Source organism: Ipomoea triloba, chromosome 12, assembly GCF_003576645.1.
Source record: "Ipomoea triloba cultivar NCNSP0323 chromosome 12, ASM357664v1".
Classification (NCBI taxonomy): Eukaryota; Viridiplantae; Streptophyta; class Magnoliopsida; order Solanales; family Convolvulaceae; genus Ipomoea; species Ipomoea triloba.
Window position 1 is genome coordinate 17422842 of NC_044927.1, and position 12477 is coordinate 17435318.

A 12477-nucleotide genomic window follows, 5' to 3' on the forward strand; every position below is an offset into this window, starting at 1 on the left:
AAGATATAACATTGCACATTAACTAAACAGATAACAGATAATTGGACAATTTTGAATCTTGGCATGCATAAATTTGCACCATCAGGCGCATAAATTTAAACCTTTAAGGTGCATAAAGTTGGAAATTAATTTACATAACTTTGCACCTTAATGTGCATAACTTTGAAACTTTAGGGGCACATATTTGCTACTTAAGGTGCATATATTTGTCATTGTGGGCAACGATAGAAGATATGCACTTCGTGGACAAATGACAATCCGGGCTTATTATTGTGAGGCTAATTTATTGATAAAGTTATTATTTATTAATTATTAGAATTATCATAAGACTTTTTTCTCTCTCGCCTCTTTCGCGAGCTTTTTCTCTCTTGCTGATTTGCGCAACTTTAGGGTTTCTTTTGCTTGTCATTTTCTCTATGACGTCGCCTTCTGACATCGCCGATATTTGTGCTAATCTTACTCTAGCAGACGTTGGTGATGAAGATGTCTCCATTCAACTACAGAACGTTCTTGTGGAGCGGACAAATAATGAAGAGGAATACTATGCAGTGGGAAGACTGGTTACTGACAAACTAGTGAAGTTTCTTACTTTCAGGATACCATGGCAAGTGTTTGGCGACCAGGCTGGGGAGTCACTATGCGTCAACTTCAACCACATCGATTTCTGATATGGTTTTATAATGAGGGGGATATTGATCGTATACTAAACGATGGACCCTGGACATTTGAACAAAGCTTACTTGTTTTGCATACACTATAACCGAACGAGGATCCGGAGGATATTGCTCTTCAAAATGCAGAATTTTGGGTCCAGATTCACAATCTTCTCTTAGGTTTCAGGTACGTGTATCCATTGCTATCAATAAACCCTTAAAATAACAAATGAAGTTGAAAAAATATAACGGGGCATGGGAAATAATTGACTTCAGATATGAACGCCTTTCCACTTTTTGCTTTCACTATGGAATTATTGGACATGGTGTTGAGTGTCGGCCGGGTTAACCGAGTTCAGCCCCTACTCGATTCGAGACGTTGCACTGTGGCTTACCATGGAGGGATGTGGTTAAATGGTTAATGTCTATCTACTTATCATCAATTGGTTTTAGTAGGATATGACGACGAAATAGCCAAGGAACTCTATGGTTAAGCGTGCTTGACTTCCGGCAGTCACAGGAGTAAGCATAGTGCAGCGCTGAGATCCATTAATTAGTATCAAAGCCGAGGTCACGGGTTCTAATTGATGGCGAGGCGAAAGTCGAGTCTAGTCCGAGGTGGGATGTGGGAGGTCAGGCCAAGTCTATGACGGGGATGATGGACGCGTAGGCTAAGGACCGAGTCAGGCATGCTGCGCAACTGGGTTTGGTGTTCGAAGGTTGTGGTAGGTGCTGGGAGGGAGATTGTTGGGCGTCGGCCGGGTTGGCCGAGTTCAGGCCCTACTCGATGGTTAATGTCCACCTACTTATCACCAATTGATTTTAAGTAGGATATGGCGACCAGATAGCTAAGGAACTCTATGGTTAAGCGTACAGAATTGGAAGGCTGCGCAATTGGGCTTAGTGTTCAAAGTTTGCGGCAGGTGCTGGGAGGAGGTTGGCCGAGTTCAACCCCTACTCGATTCGAGACGTGGCACTGTGGCTTACCATGGAGGAATGTGGTTAAATGGTTAATGTCCACCTACTTATCACCAATTGGTTTTAAGTAGGATATGACGACCAGATAACCAAGGAACTCTATGGTTAAGCGTACAGAATTAGATGACTCTAGCTTCAGGGAGTCCTGTAATGCGTACTGAGGTGTGGAGGGAATCAAGTAATTCGAACCCGTCTGAGAAGGGAAAAGATGTAATGTAAGAAAATGCTACTGCAAGTGAACCTACTGAGAATAGTGTGACACTATTTGTTGAACAGAAAAAACGCATGATGGGGAATGAAGATGCGTCCTTAAATACTGTGGCAGTGATGGATATTGAATTGGGTGGCTCAAAAAACGTTGATGTGACGGGTTTGGTTCAGCCAACTCGCCTAGGATTATGAGTATTATATCATGGAATTGTCTGGGGCTTGACAACCCAACAACAATTTGAGTATTAGTGGATTTAATTCGCTCGAAGAGGCCAAAGTTGGTATTTTTGATGGAAACTTTTGTGAATAAACAGAAAATAGAATCAATTCGTGTTCAGTTGGGATACAGTAATATGTTAGTTGTTGATGCACAAGGTCATAGAGGAGGTTTAGTTTTACTTTGGGCCGATCATGTTGATATTGAGGTGACAAGTTATTCTCAAAACCATATTGATGCTAGTGTTGTTCTGGATGCAGGAAGTCCAAAATGGTGTTTTACAGGCATTTATAGTTTCCTGGAAAGGCAAAGACGTCAAGAGTCATCGAACATGCTTAGAACCTTAATAGGTTTGAGCACTCTTCCTTGGATTGTGATGGGAGATTTCAATTGTTGGTCCCAAGGGGATGGGGTACAAGTCTAGAGGGGGGGGGGGTGAATAGACTTGTATAAGATTTTTGCAAATCTTTTTCGACCTCTCGTGTGTATTGGACTTAGGATGTTTAGGTCCGATACCTCACAAGATGAAGACAAAGTTTTATGCGCAGCGGAAAAGTTATCCTCTTTTAATTTGCACGAGTTTGAGTTAGTTCGAGAGGTGTGGTTATATGCAGTGCAGTTCGAGAGATAGTTAGCGAGAGGTAAAAACAGAAAGTAAATGCGAGAGAGATTTTTAAGTGGTTCGGCCAACCCGCCTACGTTCACTCTTCTTCTAGAAACTCCCTAGAAGGATTGCACTAAAACTTCCATTTTTAGTACAATATCGAGCGCTTGAGCTTTGATCACGAAGCCCGCCTCAAGCCTCAGGTTTTTCGCCCCGCTTCTTGTTACTCCACCTCTCGAGCACTTGAGCTTTGATCACCATGCCCGCCTCAAGCCTCAGGATCTTCACAAGACAGCTCCCAGGTTACTCCGCCTCTTCTTGCCTTCTCCAAAGCAAGGTTGTTCCGGTTGTCACAGGTTGAGTGTAACAATCTCCAATCTGACCAAAAGCTTTCGTTGGATAATCTTCCTTGTAGTGCAGCTTCGGTCACCTTCTAGATGTGTAGTAGTTTAAGCTTTGTAACTCTCTCAAAACACTAAGATGTGTTTTCTCGCTGTTATGAATATCAAGTATGATATTCCAGATTAAGCACTTGCACTTTTGAACGTTTGAACTAGACACCTCTTATGATAGCTTGAATTTTTTTGAACTTCTCTGAATTTGTGTCTTCACGTCCTTATATATGAGAGTTGAGGAATAATTCCGTTGGAGGGAAAATTATTCCGTTTGAAATCTGTCTCCCATGCCGATCATGGGACTTGCATATATTTAGCATGTTTCATGGAGTGGTGGTCTTGTAACTTGAATCTTTTGTCTTGTAATGAATATCCCATATTCCACTATCTTGAGTCCATACTTCACTTACTTCTTTTGGTAAAAGTTACTCTTTTTATATTCCCATTGATCCTCGTTTTAGGGAATAAGACCGACCTCTGATTGGTGCATCTTCTATCCGTTGGTTGTGGAGTTCTGACGTGGCATCCACTTCCGGCTGTTCTATTTTCCCATAATACTCTGTCAGCACCTCCTTAATATTTTATCTCCATGATATTCTTTTTCTCCAAACTTAGATTACTTTATCTATGCGTGTTAACTGCCGTTCAGTTCATTGGAGAAGTGCTAGTCTATCGAGACAAAAAATTGATGTCTCGACTACTTGATGTCTCGATCTCATGTCTCGAACTGGATTGATGTTTCGAGAGATTCCATCTCTCGAACTCTGCTTATGTCTCGAGACTTAGTTGATGTCTCGCAGACCCTTATTCCTCCAGTGATGTCTCGTGCCTTCTTCTGATCTATCTATAAGCTTACAACACGAAACTTCTAAGATGTTCAAACAAGTTCACCTTAAGCTTAAATAATTTCCGAGTTGAGCTCAATTACCCGGTTGTATTTTCGCTCTTAGTTTACTTGTCGAACTTACATATATTTCCTATCTATCGAGACTTAGGGGATTGAACATTACATTTGGTATCATCAAAACCTATTACAGTATGTTCCTAACAATTTCCCCCTTTTTGGTGATGCCAACACTATACTTCCTTATATGGCTGATTTTCAAGAAAATATTAACTTTGATTTTATTTTCAGCGCATACGGTAAGTTTGACAAGGAAACTAATCTGCTAAAGCATGAAGTAAAAACTCATGCAACCCCCAGCAAAAGATATATATATTAAGATTAAGGGAATGTTTTACATGAAAAAGAACATTGCAGAAAAGTTAAAAGAAAACAAAGAACAACATAATCGAGAATGCATGTAGACGACGAGAGCTTACTGCTTGTTTGCTTTCCTCTTCTCGTTGATAGCTGCTCGTGTCTTGATGGGGTCTTTAGAGTTTACCAGATTTAGGTACTCATCCGATACATCAAGATGAAGGTAGTTGATGAAGGCTTCACCTATGAAATCACCTTCGATTACCCCATCTCTCCACCATTCAATGCATTCTTGAGGAGTGAGACCGCTGTGAGAAGATAGGTCAGTTTTGGCAAGAAGACTTACTATGATTCCATTGAGATATTCTGTTGTGTCTTCTTTGAACCCTGATTTATAGTTTTTCATAAACTGCTCGTCCTTTTTCTCTTTTGCAGTTTGTTGTTCTAGCCTCTTCCTTTTTCTTTCTCGGTCTTCTTCTCTCCTCTTCTCCATTTCCATTGTACGCTGGACCCTTAGAAACTCCTGCCTCTTGGCTTCCTCCATTGCCTTGCTCATTATTTTTGGAACTTTTGGAGGAGGTCCAGTGGTCTTGCTGCCCTTTTCTTGCTGGCTGATGTCCCTCTTGATCCTTGATTCCCTTGATTTTCCCCCTTGTTGGCATCATCCATACGGGAAAGGAGAGTGGACATACCTTCAAAAAGCGTTTGAAGCTGGGCAGGTACTTGGTTCGACAGGTCATCGAGTAGGGCTTTGATTACATCCTGTCGAAGTTCACTAGAGTTCTGGAAAGCTCGAAGTTCAGCTCTTAGTTCTGCAACTTCAGCTTTTGCTCCTGCAGCTTCTGCTCGAGCTTCTGCAGCCTCATTTGCGGCTCGTCTTGCTGCATCTTCAGCCCATACTGCTTGTTCGAGAAGTTCTGCATGACTGGCTTGGGATTCACTTGTACCAGCAGGAAGTTCTGCATGACTGGCTTGGGATTCACTTGTACCAGCAGCAGGCATTGATGCGTTGCGAAGGGATTCACTTGTACCAGCAGCAGGCATTGATGCGTTGCGAATAACAGTGAGTATGCGCTCAATTTGAGCCATCTTCTAAGATTGATCGGCCATGAATTGGCGCATCTCGCCAATGAAAGCTTCTTCGGCTTGTCGATCATAGTCAGAAGGAGGAGTAGCACCTTTAGTCGGAGGGGACTTGGGTGCTTCCAGAATTCCACCCATGATTTGCAACTGTGAGTCCTCCTCTCGATTGTGTGTCTGAGGATCAGCAGGGACACTGGGATCAGAGCTTGAAGGTAGCTCCATATCAGGCGCTTCCCGGTTTCCACCTGAGGGATGGATCACTTCGCGCTCATCACCTCTCGAACCTGGAACCTCACTTTCAGCAACTGGTGGGATTGGATCAGCTAAGGAAGGAACTTCTGTATTGGATGCTTCCCGGTTTCCATCCAATTGAAGATCCTCCTCAGTGGTACCTCTCGAACCAGAGCTGGGAACTTGATCATCTGCCGGAGGGATCGGATTTGAGGGAGGAGGTTGTGCATCGATAGGTGCTTCCCGGTTTCCACCATTGATGGGAACATCTTCCCCCTCAGTACCTCTCGAACCAGCAGGACCTGAAACTGTCTGCTCTCGTTGCTCATCCGGCTGCACTTCAGTCTGCTCAGGTGAATCAGGAATCACGATGGTTTTAGGAGCAGCTGGTGCACTCCACCTTTGTCTATCAACCATCCTGGCTGCAAAGGTTGATGCGGTGTCATCTGGTAGCAGGAATGGTGACGGCAGCTCCATGTAAATTGGAAAGCCCTGGCAGTGTGAGCAACGGAATTTCACCCTCTCAAACTGTCTGTGCTTCGTCGGTGTCAACCGAGGGTGTGGACTCAGGAGCTGGCAGAAGTAGGACTGAGTTGGGTTCTGCCTCAAGTGCTTCAGAGGTCTCGGATTCACCTCTCGAAGCTGCTACCTGTTCGTCCAGAGCAGAGTCACTTACTTGGGACAAAGGGATTGCTGCCGTTGCAATTGGATTTTCTGGATCATCTCTTGCAACCCCTGAGGTTTCCCCTGGACCTCTCGTATCCTCTACATTCTGTCCCAAGGATAGAGCAGTGGCGAGCCTGATGTCTTCTTGGTACTTTGCCTCTATTTCAGGATCCACTTCAGGCTCGTTCTCTTGGTCATCAGCAGCTATGCCCTTGCCTTTGTCAGATCGTCCAAGATTCCTCTTGGACACATACATTTCATGGGCTAGGTCTTGAAGTTCATTGGCTGGGATCTCGATAAGATTTAGCCAGTTCAAAGCAAAGATTTCCTCAGCCTCCATAACTGCTGCCTGAGCTACCAGTTGGTTATAGGGACCTGCTCTCCAATTGATCCATCGAAGCACTCTGGAGAGATCATCCAAGTGTAAATCTGTTTCAGCACAAGAATTCAACTAAGCAGCTACTTCTCTTTCCGTCTCAATTTGTCCAGCAGATTGATCCTCCATAATATGTGCATCTTGCACAGTCTGTNTTGGGATTCACTTGTACCAGCAGCAGGCATTGATGCGTTGCGAATAACAGTGAGTATGCGCTCAATTTGAGCCATCTTCTAAGATTGATCGGCCATGAATTGGCGCATCTCGCCAATGAAAGCTTCTTCGGCTTGTCGATCATAGTCAGAAGGAGGAGTAGCACCTTTAGTCGGAGGGGACTTGGGTGCTTCCAGAATTCCACCCATGATTTGCAACTGTGAGTCCTCCTCTCGATTGTGTGTCTGAGGATCAGCAGGGACACTGGGATCAGAGCTTGAAGGTAGCTCCATATCAGGCGCTTCCCGGTTTCCACCTGAGGGATGGATCACTTCGCGCTCATCACCTCTCGAACCTGGAACCTCACTTTCAGCAACTGGTGGGATTGGATCAGCTAAGGAAGGAACTTCTGTATTGGATGCTTCCCGGTTTCCATCCAATTGAAGATCCTCCTCAGTGGTACCTCTCGAACCAGAGCTGGGAACTTGATCATCTGCCGGAGGGATCGGATTTGAGGGAGGAGGTTGTGCATCGATAGGTGCTTCCCGGTTTCCACCATTGATGGGAACATCTTCCCCCTCAGTACCTCTCGAACCAGCAGGACCTGAAACTGTCTGCTCTCGTTGCTCATCCGGCTGCACTTCAGTCTGCTCAGGTGAATCAGGAATCACGATGGTTTTAGGAGCAGCTGGTGCACTCCACCTTTGTCTATCAACCATCCTGGCTGCAAAGGTTGATGCGGTGTCATCTGGTAGCAGGAATGGTGACGGCAGCTCCATGTAAATTGGAAAGCCCTGGCAGTGTGAGCAACGGAATTTCACCCTCTCAAACTGTCTGTGCTTCGTCGGTGTCAACCGAGGGTGTGGACTCAGGAGCTGGCAGAAGTAGGACTGAGTTGGGTTCTGCCTCAAGTGCTTCAGAGGTCTCGGATTCACCTCTCGAAGCTGCTACCTGTTCGTCCAGAGCAGAGTCACTTACTTGGGACAAAGGGATTGCTGCCGTTGCAATTGGATTTTCTGGATCATCTCTTGCAACCCCTGAGGTTTCCCCTGGACCTCTCGTATCCTCTACATTCTGTCCCAAGGATAGAGCAGTGGCGAGCCTGATGTCTTCTTGGTACTTTGCCTCTATTTCAGGATCCACTTCAGGCTCGTTCTCTTGGTCATCAGCAGCTATGCCCTTGCCTTTGTCAGATCGTCCAAGATTCCTCTTGGACACATACATTTCATGGGCTAGGTCTTGAAGTTCATTGGCTGGGATCTCGATAAGATTTAGCCAGTTCAAAGCAAAGATTTCCTCAGCCTCCATAACTGCTGCCTGAGCTACCAGTTGGTTATAGGGACCTGCTCTCCAATTGATCCATCGAAGCACTCTGGAGAGATCATCCAAGTGTAAATCTGTTTCAGCACAAGAATTCAACTAAGCAGCTACTTCTCTTTCCGTCTCAATTTGTCCAGCAGATTGATCCTCCATAATATGTGCATCTTGCACAGTCTGTTCACTGATCTCTCGGCCCTGACTAGAGAGATCATCACCTGTCTCCACATCCGCTATCACTCTGGCAATAGATCCTTCGACTTGAGCAGATTCAGTGGGTGTCAACTTCACATTATGAGCACTTTGCACTGGGTCCCTGACCACAGTGCCCTGATCATCAGCAGCAGTTACCACTGTGTTGTCTTGGTCTTCAACTGCTGGAACTGCTATCTCTTGAACCACCTCTCGTGGTTCCTCAACATCTCTCTGCACTGGATCACTGATCCCAGTGCCTTCAAANTTGGGATTCACTTGTACCAGCAGCAGGCATTGATGCGTTGCGAATAACAGTGAGTATGCGCTCAATTTGAGCCATCTTCTAAGATTGATCGGCCATGAATTGGCGCATCTCGCCAATGAAAGCTTCTTCGGCTTGTCGATCATAGTCAGAAGGAGGAGTAGCACCTTTAGTCGGAGGGGACTTGGGTGCTTCCAGAATTCCACCCATGATTTGCAACTGTGAGTCCTCCTCTCGATTGTGTGTCTGAGGATCAGCAGGGACACTGGGATCAGAGCTTGAAGGTAGCTCCATATCAGGCGCTTCCCGGTTTCCACCTGAGGGATGGATCACTTCGCGCTCATCACCTCTCGAACCTGGAACCTCACTTTCAGCAACTGGTGGGATTGGATCAGCTAAGGAAGGAACTTCTGTATTGGATGCTTCCCGGTTTCCATCCAATTGAAGATCCTCCTCAGTGGTACCTCTCGAACCAGAGCTGGGAACTTGATCATCTGCCGGAGGGATCGGATTTGAGGGAGGAGGTTGTGCATCGATAGGTGCTTCCCGGTTTCCACCATTGATGGGAACATCTTCCCCCTCAGTACCTCTCGAACCAGCAGGACCTGAAACTGTCTGCTCTCGTTGCTCATCCGGCTGCACTTCAGTCTGCTCAGGTGAATCAGGAATCACGATGGTTTTAGGAGCAGCTGGTGCACTCCACCTTTGTCTATCAACCATCCTGGCTGCAAAGGTTGATGCGGTGTCATCTGGTAGCAGGAATGGTGACGGCAGCTCCATGTAAATTGGAAAGCCCTGGCAGTGTGAGCAACGGAATTTCACCCTCTCAAACTGTCTGTGCTTCGTCGGTGTCAACCGAGGGTGTGGACTCAGGAGCTGGCAGAAGTAGGACTGAGTTGGGTTCTGCCTCAAGTGCTTCAGAGGTCTCGGATTCACCTCTCGAAGCTGCTACCTGTTCGTCCAGAGCAGAGTCACTTACTTGGGACAAAGGGATTGCTGCCGTTGCAATTGGATTTTCTGGATCATCTCTTGCAACCCCTGAGGTTTCCCCTGGACCTCTCGTATCCTCTACATTCTGTCCCAAGGATAGAGCAGTGGCGAGCCTGATGTCTTCTTGGTACTTTGCCTCTATTTCAGGATCCACTTCAGGCTCGTTCTCTTGGTCATCAGCAGCTATGCCCTTGCCTTTGTCAGATCGTCCAAGATTCCTCTTGGACACATACATTTCATGGGCTAGGTCTTGAAGTTCATTGGCTGGGATCTCGATAAGATTTAGCCAGTTCAAAGCAAAGATTTCCTCAGCCTCCATAACTGCTGCCTGAGCTACCAGTTGGTTATAGGGACCTGCTCTCCAATTGATCCATCGAAGCACTCTGGAGAGATCATCCAAGTGTAAATCTGTTTCAGCACAAGAATTCAACTAAGCAGCTACTTCTCTTTCCGTCTCAATTTGTCCAGCAGATTGATCCTCCATAATATGTGCATCTTGCACAGTCTGTTCACTGATCTCTCGGCCCTGACTAGAGAGATCATCACCTGTCTCCACATCCGCTATCACTCTGGCAATAGATCCTTCGACTTGAGCAGATTCAGTGGGTGTCAACTTCACATTATGAGCACTTTGCACTGGGTCCCTGACCACAGTGCCCTGATCATCAGCAGCAGTTACCACTGTGTTGTCTTGGTCTTCAACTGCTGGAACTGCTATCTCTTGAACCACCTCTCGTGGTTCCTCAACATCTCTCTGCACTGGATCACTGATCCCAGTGCCTTCAAACTCTCGAGTCTCCTCTCGAGACATATCCACAGATTCATCAGCATCACCAGCACCATCAATATTCAGATCAACAACAATTTCACCCGAGATGGACCTGGTAGGGGGCACTCTCTCAACCTCAGCGGCCATTGTAGCCTGAGGTTCCCCCTGGGCTTGTGCCCTGTCCTCAAACGGTACTGGAATCACAAAGGGTGTCACTTCTCGAGTCTTGGTGACAGCATTTGAATTGGCTTTCTTAGCCCTTTTTGGCAAAACAACCCTCTTAATCAGTACACCTAGTGGTGTATCATCAGAATCCTCTTCCTCAGATTGGGCTTTCCTTTTGCCTTTTCCCTTAGGCTTTGAGGGAGAGGGTGCAAGCTTCACACCCTTAGACATTGGAGCCTGAGATTTCGTCCTACCCATATAGGTATTTCGATGAATCTCTCTCCCTTCCCTCAACTGCAAACCCTTTAAACTTAGTAAATACTGAACAACAAAGCCGAAACCAACCTTTTTACTGATCGACTGGTTGGTGTTTGAAACTGAGCCTTGCACTTGTAGTTTTAGGAAGTTGAAGATGATGTGCGCCCAGTCCATTTGAACGTTGTTCCAGATGGCATGGAGGATTTTGAAGATGTCCAGATTTATCTCATCGGTTCCGACACCTTGCTGAGGATGAACTTCATGATGAGGTCAGCTGCAATTGCAAACCTTTCCTTCAAATGGAACTTGCATAGAGCAGAGGTTGCACTGGACGGAGCAGTCTCCAATCGAATTTTGTCCCAGAAGGCTTGCTTGTCTAGGCTATAATCCGAGAGGTGCTTGACTGCCTCCTCTGATGCAGTAAAGTCGAATGCAGCCCTTAGGTCACCCACGGAGGTCGTGATGTCAATCTCATTGAATCGGTTCTCAATCTTGCCCTTTGTGACCTTAGCATTCGCGAACCATTCGGTGAAGTCGAGGTCGTGGATGGTTTGATAATCATGAGTCATATATTTCATGAGCCCGGCCTTCTCGAACTTCTTCAGGACTTTCTCTGCTAGCTTCGGGTTCGTCGAGTGGTTGACAAAACCTTCTCTGTCAAGGATGCTCCCCGCCTTGACCTGCTTGATGAGAGTTCGAATGTGGGCCAACTCTCTCTGGTAAGCATCGAAAGATGAGGTTGATGGTGATGATTCGGACGCCATCGTTGAAAGCTTGATGTTTTGGAGGGAATGTGTACAGTGTTTGGAATTTGGGGATTTTAGGTATTCGGTTTTGAGCTTGAATCCGGGTAAAGAAGATGGGTTTGGCTTTTATATCTTGTGGATTTGGGTCGGATATATGGGTAGGGTTGAGAGTGTAACCCGAATTAGGATCCCGGTTGATTTAAATGAATTGAAAGGTCAGAAAGACCCTTCTATAACGGTTATGTGCATATGATATGGTGATCGTATTTTTGGGAAAGAGTGTGACGGTTTAGGGCGAGAAAGTGGGGTTATAAAATAAGATAACTTTATAAGCATGCTCCCACTAAACACGATAGCGCCCTTAAAAATTGGAAAACCGTCAGTAACCGAAGACCACATGGCTAACATTAATTTCCAAATTAGCCGTTCCACATATATCCGTTGAATACATCAGTTTCACCTTTCGAAGGTGAACACTTGGCTGTACTAGTTTAAGGATCTTCCCCCTGAGTTATTGATCCCTAAACCTCCTTATTCCTCCGTCTTGACTTGGTTGAACCTATGGCAACATATTCAAGTGGTTAAGGATCTCCCCCCTGAGTGATTGATCCCTAACCCTCCTTATTCCTCCGTCTTTGAGATACATATAGAATCAGTTGTTAGGAACATAATGTAATAGGTTTTGATGATACCAAATGTAATTCACAATCCCCTAAAGTCTCGAAGGATAGGAAATCCTTGTAAGTTCGACAAGTAAACTAAGAGCGAAAATACAACCGGGTAATTGAGCTCAACTCGGAAAATATTTAAGCTTAAGGTAAACTTGTTTGAACATCTTAGAAAGTTTCGTGTTGTAATCTTATAGATAGATCAGAAGAAGGCACGAGACAACACTGGAGGAATAAGGGTCTGCGAGACATCAACTAAGTCTCGAGACATAAGCAGAGTTCGAGAGATGGGATCTCTCGTTACCTCAACCAAGTTCGAGACATGGGATCGAAACATAAG